General features: G+C 41.0%; 1 pseudogene; it reads left to right on the forward strand.

The window, feature by feature from the left end:
- The first annotated feature begins 488 nt into the window (after positions 1 to 488).
- LOC149185463 (Golgi apparatus membrane protein-like protein ECHIDNA) lies at positions 489 to 5,746 on the forward strand (annotated as a pseudogene).
- The last annotated feature ends 6,116 nt before the right edge of the window (positions 5,747 to 11,862 follow it).

Here is an 11,862-nt window from a genome sequence, read left to right on the forward strand (position 1 = left end):
TGTCCAAGCAATTAGTCCTATACCCTCCTACTCAACCTTCTCTAGAGCATGATTTACCTTTATGGTTGGAGGAGGAGGAATAAGATGAGGTTTATTCTGCCCAACTTTATGCTTTAGAAGCAACCATAGGAGGAGGACAGCAAGATGAGGATGACTTGATTGAACACCTGCTCCAAAGCCCAACTCCTAGTTCATTACCATTAGAAGAAGAAGTAAGGGAAACCTAGAACAACCATCCAATTAACTTATGCTTGGCTGATTCCAACCCACTCCGTGTCAAAACCATAGAATTTAGCCCAGAGAAAACCTTGAAAATTAATCCATCTCTTTCTTCTCTCAAAGAGGAAAAGCTATGCAACATGTTAAAAGAAAACCTAGAAGCCTTTGCTTGGAGTTACAAGGAAATGAAGGGAGTACACCCCTCAATGTGTACTCACCACATATACATCAAAGAAGGTTGCAAGATAGTCCAGCAACCACAAAGGAGGATGAATCCAACTCTTAAAGATATAGTCAGAGAAGCAATGCAAAAACTGCTAGATTCAAGATTCATTTACCCTATCTCTGACAGTGAGTGGGTCTCCCCTTTAGTCTTAGTTCCCAAGAAAAATGGTATGTGGAGGATTTGTGTCGATTATAGGGAGTTGAAAAAAGCCACAAAGAAGGAGAATTTTTCCCTACCCTTCATTGACCAAGTGTTAGACGACCTGGCAGGGAAAAAGTGATTTTTTTCCTAGATGGATTCAGTGGGTACAACCAAATCTAAATTTTCCCAGAAGACCAGGATAAGACCACATTCACTTTTCCTTAGGGTAATTTTTCCTATAGGGTCCTTCCTTTTTTCCTATGCAATGCTCCCGCCACTTTCTAGAGAGCAGTCTTGAGTATTTCTGCTGAATTCGTACATGATGCGGTGGAAATTTATGTGGATGACTTTACACCTAATGGCTGTGATTTTCAAGAAGCCTTGACTAACCTAGGCAAAGTATTGCACAAATGCATTGAAATGAACCTGTCTCTAAGTCCTGAAAAATGTGAATTATTAGTGGCTAAAGGGACTGTACTAGGTCATTCAATATCTCAGCAAGGACTGCGGGTGGACCCGAACAAAATAGGCATCATCCAAAGGGTCCCACCTCCACAAAAGTAGAGAGATGTCAGGAGTTTCTTGGGGTTAGCTGGATACTACCAAAGGTTCATAAAGGACTTCAACAAGTTAACCTCTCCTTTATTTGGATTCTTGGCAAAATATTCTGAGTTTATATGGTCAAAAAGCTTCCAAGAGGCCTTAGACATTCTAAAGGGTAAGTTAACCACTATACCAATTCTCCGAGGCCCAAACTGGGCCCTCCCCTTTCATATTCATGTTGATGCCTCACAAAAAACCATAGGAGTGTCCTTAGGTCAAGTAGAGGAAAAAATGCCTTATGCCATCTATTTTATTAGTAAGAACTTGTCAAAGGCTGAGCTAAATTATATTGTGACTGAAAAGGAACTCCTGGCTGTTGTGCATTCATTAAACAAATTTAGGCATCACATTACATGCTATCAAACATTTGTGCATACTCACCATGTTGCAATCAAATATTTAATGAACAAACCAGATGTGAATGCTCGAATTATAAGATGGTTGCTTTTATTACAGTAGTTTGATCTAACCATTGTTGATAAGCCTGGTAAGGAAAATGTTGTTGCAGACTTTTTATCTAGGGTGAATCTACCTAAAGGTGAAGAGGGAATGGTGGATGACCAGTTATCAGATGAGCACTTGTTTGTTATTTCAATTCTCTCCCCATGGTTTTCTAATATAGCAAACTATTTGGTATCAACACAGTTCCCACCAAACTTGCCCTCCAAAGAAAAGAGCAAGATAGTCAAGAAAAGCGCCCCCTTCACCTGGATTGGGGGAAATCTTTTCAAACTTGGCTCAGATCAAATCTTGAGAAGGTGTGTAAGGGAAGAGGAAGTTTTTATCATCCTTCTGACTTGTCATGATGGGCCCCGTGGAGGTCACTTTGTAGTAAGGAGGACAAAATTCAAAGTGTTACAAGTAGATTATTATTGGCCCACTCTCCATCAGGATGTGAAAAAGTACACTAGTCAGTGTGATCAGTCCTAGAGGATGGGAAAGCCTACTCCAAGAGATGAAATTCCCCTATAGCCTCAAGTGACTTTCAAGCCATTTGACAAGTGGGGAATGGACTTCATTAGGGCTATCAACCCTCCTTCAAAACAAAAAAAATACATTATTGTGTGCACTGATTATTTGACTAAGTGGGTAGAAACCAAGGCAATCAAGGCAACAACAAAAGAGAAGGTGGCTGAGTTCCTAAGGGAGAATGTATTCTACAAATTTGGGTACCCTAGAGAGCTAGTCATAGACCAACGCAACCAATTTACCTCCAACATGATTGAAGAACTGCTCAGCCATCACCAAATCAAGCATAGGACCTCCACTCCATATCATCCACAAGCTAATGGGAAAGTGGAGGTGACCAACAGGGCACTAGAGGGCATCTTAACCAAGGTAGTGAGCAACAGTAGGAAGGATTGGGCAGAGAGACTAGTTGAGGCCACCTGGGCCTATGATACCACATGGAAGACCACCACTGGATTTACGCCCTATGAGATGGTCTATGGGAAAAAGGCCTTGTTGTCCATTGAGTTTGAATATAACACATTGAGGATGGAAACCCAACTAGATTTGGACCTCAATCATGCACAAAAAGAGATATTATTCCAATTGAATGGCTTGGATGAATTCAGAATGCAAGCCCTCCTACATACAAAGATAGTTCAGCTTCAGAGGAAGATCTGGCATGATAAACATATTAAGGAGAAGCAATTTCAGGAGGGTGATTGGGCATTGTTATATGATTCTAGGTATAAAGACTTCAAGGGCAAGCTAAGGACAAGATGGCTCGGACCTTATGTTGTGGAAAGATGCCATGATAATGGTTCAGTGCAAATCAGAACTATAGATGAAGAAGCCATTCCATTGCTTGTTAATGGGCACCGATTGAAAATGTACAAGAGACCTTTATCAAAACAAGAGTTCATTGACAATATCAATAAAATAGTGATGATGGTGGAGCAAGGTTCAGCTCCTCCCTCATCAAGTCATTGAAAAAGAAAAAGAATAAGGACTCAGGTGAAAACCTCCATGAGGCACCTGAGTCCCATTGTTGGGTTGAAAACCTCATGAGGTGGCCCAATGATGAAAAAAAATAATAATAAGATCCCTAGGTGAAAACCTCCCTTGAGGCACCCAGGGCAAACAACTAGGGTGAAAACCTCTCTAAGGCAGCCTAGTTGTTTTTCAAAGAAGAAAAAAGAAAAAAGAGAGACAAAAGATAAAATTGTTATTTGCAGGTGGGCAAGAAAGACAGTCAAGGAGAAAAAGGAGGATCCAAAGGGAACCCTACCTCACACATATTCATCTCCCCCACTACTCACCATGCATCCCTCCATCATTTCTATCATTTTCCCACTCCATTGATTCGATTTAGGTGAGGACTGTGTTTTCTATAGGATCCCCTAAAAACCTTCAGGATGATCTATAGGATATAGTGGTCCGGAAAACCTATAGGAAGCAATCCAAGGGCACATGGTAGGTTTTTTGGGTCCCTAAAATTCATCCTAGGAATTATTCAATACCTCACCTCGTCCACCATTATCATCCCTGCACTCACCATTCAAAACAAAAAATATCAGTTTCAATAGTTTCTGCCAATGATAGAAAAAAGAGAAAAAATAAAAACAGAGAGGAGTAAGAGCATTACCTAAGTGTCCTTTTCTCTACACACACTCCTACTCCCTTTGTCCATTCATTGCACCATCATCACAGCCCTAGCTAGCAACATGATTAAATAATTCTAAGGGAGAAACAGCTATAGGACATCCTGTAGGAAGTTCTGTAGCAGCATATCCCATAGAATGTTGTTGGACACCTAATCCTAAATGGGTTAGTGTGGAAGCCAAAAAGACTAAGCAGTCCAAGAGACCTTGGGATCTGAAACCCAAGAGTCACATATTGTACTATAAATGTATATCTGATGTTAATAAAAAAATGTACTCTCCTGATTTATCTTTCACATTGTCTTTGTTGTCCATGTGTGTTTAACATGGTATCAGAGCCGCTTGTTTTTCTGTGGCCTGTTATGTGCATGTCAGTCCTGCACCTCTGCCCATAATTCTGTGTCTGAGCTGCCTTGAATAGCACTGATGTGGTCTTCATTATCTCTGTCACTGTGTGCATTTTTGTTGCTAACGCGCTACTCCTGACTGACATCTCTGTCCATTGCTCCTGCGCTGCTCCATATAATTAGCTGCTGCTGTTGCACATCTGTACATATCGGTTTAACGCTGTTTCATAACATCTTTGAATGCGTTTTCCATTTGAACGTTGTCCATATCATATTAACGCTCTTTTAGCGCTGCTTTGGTATCATTTGTCTCTCTGCCTGCCTAATGCCTGAATCTCTGCCCATATACTCTGTCGATTCTCTGCCCTGAAACCAATCATAATTCATGTTATTGCATCTGCTATACAAAGGGACCGTTACAAGCCTTCAATAACTGACAGTGCTTGGAATCATTCTCGTTTGAATGACTGTGCGTTGAATGTCATGAAGCCGCTGAAGCAATCTTGAATATCCCGCATTTGCTACAGAGTCCTCATCGATTGCAGCTCTCACTTTTCTCGTGATTTCCTGGTGATGTTGTGTTGCGGGTTGAATGAAGCTTTCTATGCTGTGAATTGATATCTTTATTCTCTTTCACATGGTGATAGTGTAGTAGCACGCACTTTCAGTTTTGCGGTCCACAAAGATTCACCCGTCTCTCGAGATGGGGAACCTCGTTAGTGACCCGGAAAAGGTGATTATTTCCGAGTAGCAGTCAGAGTCTGGGTCGGACTTATGCACTACTGCTGGCCTCTACACTTGCTCTTGACATTGCCTGGTTTATTCTTTTCGCTAGTGAGATATGGAACGAAGCCCATCTAAGTTTCTGATTACCTTAAGCGCATTCTGATGGCAGAGGGGGAGAATTATGCAAATCCATTGATGTGTCTCTTTCACGTACTATTCAAAGGAGCTGCAATTGCTTTCTATGTCTTGTTTTCCTTGTTTGTGAATTCCTTTGTGATCATTTTTGTGGTCACGGTATTTCTGGCTGCTCTTGATTTTTGGGTGGTCAAGAATGTTAGTGGAAGGATATTAGTTGGCCTAAGATGGTGGAATGAGATCAGTGAGCAAGGGGACAACGTCTGGAAGTTTGAAGCCCTAGATCAGGAGTCATTATCCCGGATTAACAAAAGGGATTCATGGCTCTTTTGGTGGACGCTTTATCTCACAGCTATTGTGTGGGTGGCATTGGGGATTGTAGCCTTAATCAAGCTCAACATTGATTATCTTCTAGTGGTTGGAGTTTGTTTGGCTTTAAGCATTGCAAACATTGTTGGATTTACCAAAATGCCGAAAAGATGCAAAGAAACAGGTTCAAAATTTTTCATCTCGGACTATTGCTTCACATGTTTCATCAACAATTCAGTCGGCTTTCAGTGTTGTTTGATATTTACATAATAGATCAGTGAAGAAGGTTTTTTTCTGTAAAGAAAATCCAAATGTTTATCATAATGATTTGCGAGTTTTTTTATCTCTTCAGTGCAGCATTCTGGATTCTTTGATATTGAAGTGTCCTATAGTCTTCCTGGGAAATCGTAATTGTGGCTGTATTCTTTTGCACTGTTCTGGTGTATTACATTGGTGTATTACACTGTCTTCAATATCACTGCATCATACACTTCATGCTCAGCAATTGAACTTCTTGTTCTATTTTTATAAAGTCTACCTTCTCAGCTCTCAGTGGGAATTTATTTGTCAAACTTTTTTCACTGTATACGGAAAACATCTCTTTCTTTCTTGTAGTAAACTGTTGGATTTTATGCATTGTTGCTCACTGTGAGACTGTGCATAAGCTGGTCTGTGCGTTGATCTCCGTGCAGAAGACCGAATGACTTTGCCTCTGTAAACCGACTCTGCTACAGGTTGAGCTCACTAAATTTCCAGCCATTCCAGCCAATAGATCGGACCAGCGAGAAGCAGAAATCTGGTATCTCCAATGCTGAAGCAAACTAGTGGCAAGATCAGGAAATATTTGTTCGTACCCTAGTCAAAGCATTTATATATGAGCATTCAAGTTCTGTCCATGACAGTGTTATAATTGTTGAAGTTTTGTTAGCCATCATTTCTGATTCAAAAGGGAAGGAGTATTTGAAGGATCCAAGCAAGTTTGCAGTTGCTGCTGCCCCAGTTGTGAAACTGTATTTAAAACTCATTATAGTTTCTGTTCCTTGATTCATTTGCTGCACATTTACAAAGGATTTTTCTGTGTCTTTGTACTGTACTGTGAGTGGGTGTTACTTTTACTCATTGAGTCATAGTTGTAATCAGTCTTTTAAAGGGGTGTAATTTTGACAATGAAGAATATGCCTCGAATTACTAAAATATTAGAGTTATTAAAAAATCTGATATATTCCTCGAATCATGAAACATTCCAAATCAGCAACGGATCTCTCTCAGAAATTCAGACATGTTTACAAAATGCACAGGAAAATATCGATTTTTTACAGCTTGAATCACAGCTACAGCAAGAAGAGCTACATCAAAATAGACACCATTCTGAACCTGTTTTTGTTCAGAACATTGAGACAACCACCCATCAGCAGCATGTTAATAATGTTACAGTTCATTCAAATAAAGCAGCAGTTGTACATGCAGATGCAGAAACTAAGTCTGCACTTCCCAAGCCCATCGTCAGACCTTGGGAACAGCTTGTCCACAACAAGCACAAAACTGGTCTTGGATATGACAAGGACTTATCCTTTCATATTCCAGACTATGCCAAGCCCATTCAGTTTCAAAGTGCTGGATTTATTCATGACAATTCACCTGCTCCTCATGACAGTTCACCTCCAGCTGTTCCAGACTCTGCCCCTCTTCCACAGCAACAACAACAACAACAACAACAACAGATCGTGAAATGCCAACACTGTGACCGAGTTGGCCATCTGAAAGATCACTGTTTTGATCTTCATCCATGTGAGCACTGTCATAAAACCAACCATTCTTCACACAGATGCTTCAGAAACAAACGTCCTGCAAGAACAAAGATTCATCTTGGATGGATCGCTTCTTGGCAATGGGCATCAACAGCCAAGAAGATATTCCAAACACATGTCAGAACTTGTTCCAGAGTATTGAACAGTCTTGCAGTTGAGTTTTCTCCATCATCTCACCTTGTATCTGACAGGGGGGAAATGATGGTCATCTACAAGCTTCAAAGTCACATCAAGCGAGCCTGAGCCACAACCTGCCACACCAGTTTCAGAGTTGTAGCTAGAGACAAAGATGCCCATGAACATGCCTTCAGTTGGCGATCTCGGACACTTCCTCTAGCAGAAGACTTCAGCTTCTTGCCAGTTTTGGAAGAGTTCCAGGAACAAAATTGAGAACACTTCCTCTAGCAGAAGACACCAGCTTCTTGCCAGCTTTGGAAGAGTTCCAGGAATTGCATTAAGCATTCCAGAGTTGTTGGTTATCCTTAAACCATCACAGGTTGAGACTTCCCTTTTTAGGTTGAAGTTTTACCTTTTATGCGGGGTGAGACCTCCCTTTTATGGTTGAAGGTTTCCCTCTTTAAAACAATAGGATCACTTCCTCTAGCAGAAAACTTCAGTTTCTCGCGAGTTTGGAAGAGTTCTCGGAACTGCACTAAGCGTTCCAGTGTTGGTGGTCATCCTTAAACCACTGCCCTTTTTTACCAACATTTCATAGAGCACATTTAGCCTAGTGCTGCCATGCATTTTTTGCACATTTTGTATTACAGCTCTCTTCTTGGACTCATACATAACCCTTCGGATTAAGGGGGGGAATGTTGGACACCTAATCCTAAATGGGTTAGTGTGGAAGCCAAAAAGACTAAGCAGTCTAAGAGACCTTGGGATCTGAAACCCAAGAGTCACATATTGTACTATAAATGTATATCTGATGTTAATAAAAAAATGTACTCTCCTGATTTATCTTTCACATTGTCTTTGTTGTCCATGTGTGTTTAACAAATGTCAATCAACAACTACAAGTATTCACTAGGATGATCCAGGAGCTCGACAACAGCAGCAACATCAGATCTTCAGTCGCAGATACTTGCAAAAGCCAAGAAACCATTAACAGATAGAAATATGAGGAAGGAGAATGGCATGCAACAAATAAACAACGCAACACCTCTAATCTTCAACAACTATAGCATGGCATCAAAACCACAGGTAATTATCTCGCTCGCTCACTCATATGCATCATTTAATAAAAATTTGTAAGGGTTATGAGATAGTTGGTTTATAAGTGAAAAGGTGGCCAGTTAACTTGGCCACCTTCATTCAGTCATCACATGCAAAACCGGGTGTCCTCTCACACGTGGCTACAGTCAACTTAGAGACAGAGGAGGAGTAGGACAAGAAGTGGTTAACTACGGATCTATGAGGTGGGAGCTGATTACGAGGAGTGGGAAATGATGAGGTGGTAGTGGGGACCAATGGTCCAAAAATGGAAACATACCTCTGCTGCCAGCACACCACCTCACCCCGAAACACCATAAAGGGAGATAAAACATTGTTCGCATACATTCATGCATTCTGTCTCCTCGAAACTCCCTCACTCAAGTCACTCTCATAACTTTGGCCACCCACCAAAAGCAAGGATCCATCATTCTACACAGGTATTTCTACAGGAGCATGCATAGGAATTCCTACAGGATATAATGTACAGGATATAGTGTACAAGATTAGTCTACAGGATACACAGAGGCAGTCTACAGGATAGGTAGAGAAGAGTTCAAGAGGGGATATCAAGAGAACTATCCACTGCCACCATTCTCAAGAGGTAGGCTCTAAAATTCCATCCCCATTTACAAGAAAATGAACCAGAAATGCTCCAAAATCTAGTGAATTTAGCAACTGTGAGGGATGAATTACATACACAGTCAACTCTGTTTTCCTCCTGAATTAAAATTTTTTGTGTCAACCCTCTCATTTTATCCTCAAGCCTCATAAGCAAGACGAGAGCAGGGTTTAATAGGAGAGAGCCCAAAAACACTGTGAGGATACATCAACACCTCCAGGTGCTTGAAATCTTTACAACGCACAACTGGATGTGGTTTTTCGAAAAATTCACAGGGTATGATGATGAGGTGGCTCAAGAATTTTCTCACTCCCTCACCCCACATAGCAGAATCCATGCCACTGTTTTAGTTAGAGGCCTCACTATAGATCTCACCTCAGAGCTCATCAGTAGGGTCACCACACTTCCCCTAAGAATTCCATGGAGAAAAGAAGACAGTTAAGTGGAAAAAAGGAAAATCTTTTTAGAAGGTGAAGAACCCACAGAGGATGAAAATGGAGTAAGAAGGGACAACCTGCCATACCCATGGAGTGAGGTAGGCTACCAACACATCAAATATATCTCATGTGAGGGTAGATATAGTGTTGTTTATGGCTACCATTTCAGGATCCTTTAAAAATTAATATTTGGGGGTAGAAACACTAGTTCACCAAAGACTCAGCATACCCTATTTCTTGATGCAATCACTCATAGACTCCAGCAGCAAAGTAAAGGAAGGGAATTCCCAACAATTGGCTCACCCTGGGTTGATTAGGATCCTCATTGAGGATGCCCTCCAAAACCTCAGAATCCCTATAACATGGCCAGTCTTCAGAGACTTGCTAGTAGAGGATGACATCAAAAGCCTCACTTATGATGTTAGTCCTTCTGTCAGTGAGGAGGAGGCAAAATAGGAACAAGAAGATACAAAGCTAGATAAGAATGATATGGATGAAGAAGAAGTTGACACAGAGGAACATCATGAAGTAGAAGAAGAAGAGGGAGAAGAGAAGGAGGATGATGATGAAATAGAGGAGGAAACTAAGGAAGGAACTAATGGAGATGAGGAAGAACCACAAGAGGAAGAAGATAGGAAAAACATAGAGGAAGAAGGCATTGAAATAGAAGGGAAAGAAAACAAGGAGGAGTCACCTAGGGTGTCTCCAGAGGCCACTGAGAGGGAGGTAGCAGCTGCCCTCACTACTCTCAGTACCCCAGTGAAGAAAAAAGGAAAAAGGAGGCAAACCCTCCTATATTTCATAACAAGAAAGAGCACAAGAATCAAACAAGGGAAGCCACAAATATCAACAAAAATTCCTATTGAGATTGAAGATTCCCCTACTCAAAGAGACAAAATTCCTTCCCCTAAGTCACCAATCACATATGTAAGGAGGCCTAATACTAAATCAACTTCCTCAAAGGGTAAGGCAATCCTACAGGATCCACAACAAAACCTACAAGAAGCAAAAACAGTCCTATAAGATACTCTGTTGAAACTACAGGAAGCATAGAAATTGGAAAGAAAGGTAGGGGAGTAGTAAGAAACAAAATAAGAAGACCCAAAGACAAAGGAACCAAGCCCCCAACCTAACCTGGAACCCTATTACTAGTTTATTGATGGAGGCAGGATAATACCTCAAAATTTTGCCATCCCATTGTTTTTCGAACTTGAGAGGGAAAGGGCCAGAACCCACCGATGGATGCAAATCACCAAGTCAAAAGTGGTGGAAGGCATTGGGCACATGGAAGAGAAGCTCAAAGAAATAGGCAAAGAGCTAAGTGGCTTAAGGGACAAAGAAGCGATAATGAGAGATCAACTTGAGAGGGAAAATGCATGGCTGAGGGGAAAATTGCAGGAAAGGGAGAACCAACTAGAATGTATGGCCAGCCTCTCCTTGGAGGCCATCCAATGTAGGATGCTAGCTAAATCCTATGCTCTTTACCTCAAAGAACAATGGCTGTAGTTTCAGATTAAAACACTAACACAAAGGGGCACCATGCAATTTCAGGACTATAGGCATTTTATTGATCTTTGTGATCAAAGTACACTAGAGGATAGGGCCAACATGGCTGAGTTTTATTTGCACAACATGGCACTCATAGACATGAATTTTTGGGATCCTAATGCCAAGCTAGGAGATTTACAATTAATGGCTTTGGCATCATGGATGAACCATGAGGAGTCAAGGGCTGCAAAGATGAAAATAATATTGGTCAGAGAGAAAAATGAACCTCTTTTCATCAAAGTTGAACAATAAAATCCCATAAACCTAATCAACACCCATAATTTGATTAGAAATGACCCTCAGGTGGCACCTAGATATCTTGCTACCCAAGAGAAAGCGATTTCACATTTTGAGGATATGTTTAGGATGCTAGGAGATGATAGTATACATGCCTACCTAAGAAGATGGAACAAACTACCACAGAACTTGAAGATCAGAGAATATCACTCCCTTCAAAGGTTAATAGAGGCACTCAACAGGACACCTATGTATAAGAAATCAATGCAAAGGTTGAAGGTCAATTGGATAGGCCTAAAACTCAGTCCACCACTACTCCTAGGGATGCTAGAAGGGAGGAAAGAAGAAGAAGAAAAGAGGCAGTGTTTCCAGGAAAACTAGTGTCCATTCAGAGCTGCTAGTCCCACTAAGACGGGTAGCTATCTTAGAGACAAACAATTTAAAGTAACTTGTGTTTTCCTTTATGAGAGATAGATGAGAGAGAAGCAGAGAGTACCAACCTCAGTCTTTCACTTGGTTCCTTGCTTGTTTCCTCTCTCCTTTGATAGAGTTTCGTCACTCCTTTCTCACTTGTCCCACTTCAAAGAACACCTGTAGAGTCAAAGAAGAAAAATACCATCAAAGCATAGAGATATATAACCATAAACAATGTAGAATCAGATGTACATTAACCATACAAATGC

This window comes from Pinus tabuliformis, chromosome 3_2 (genome assembly GCF_031772625.1).
Source record: "Pinus tabuliformis cultivar Carrire ecotype Pingquan chromosome 3_2, CPIR1, whole genome shotgun sequence".
In the NCBI taxonomy this organism is placed as follows: Eukaryota; Viridiplantae; Streptophyta; class Pinopsida; order Pinales; family Pinaceae; genus Pinus; species Pinus tabuliformis.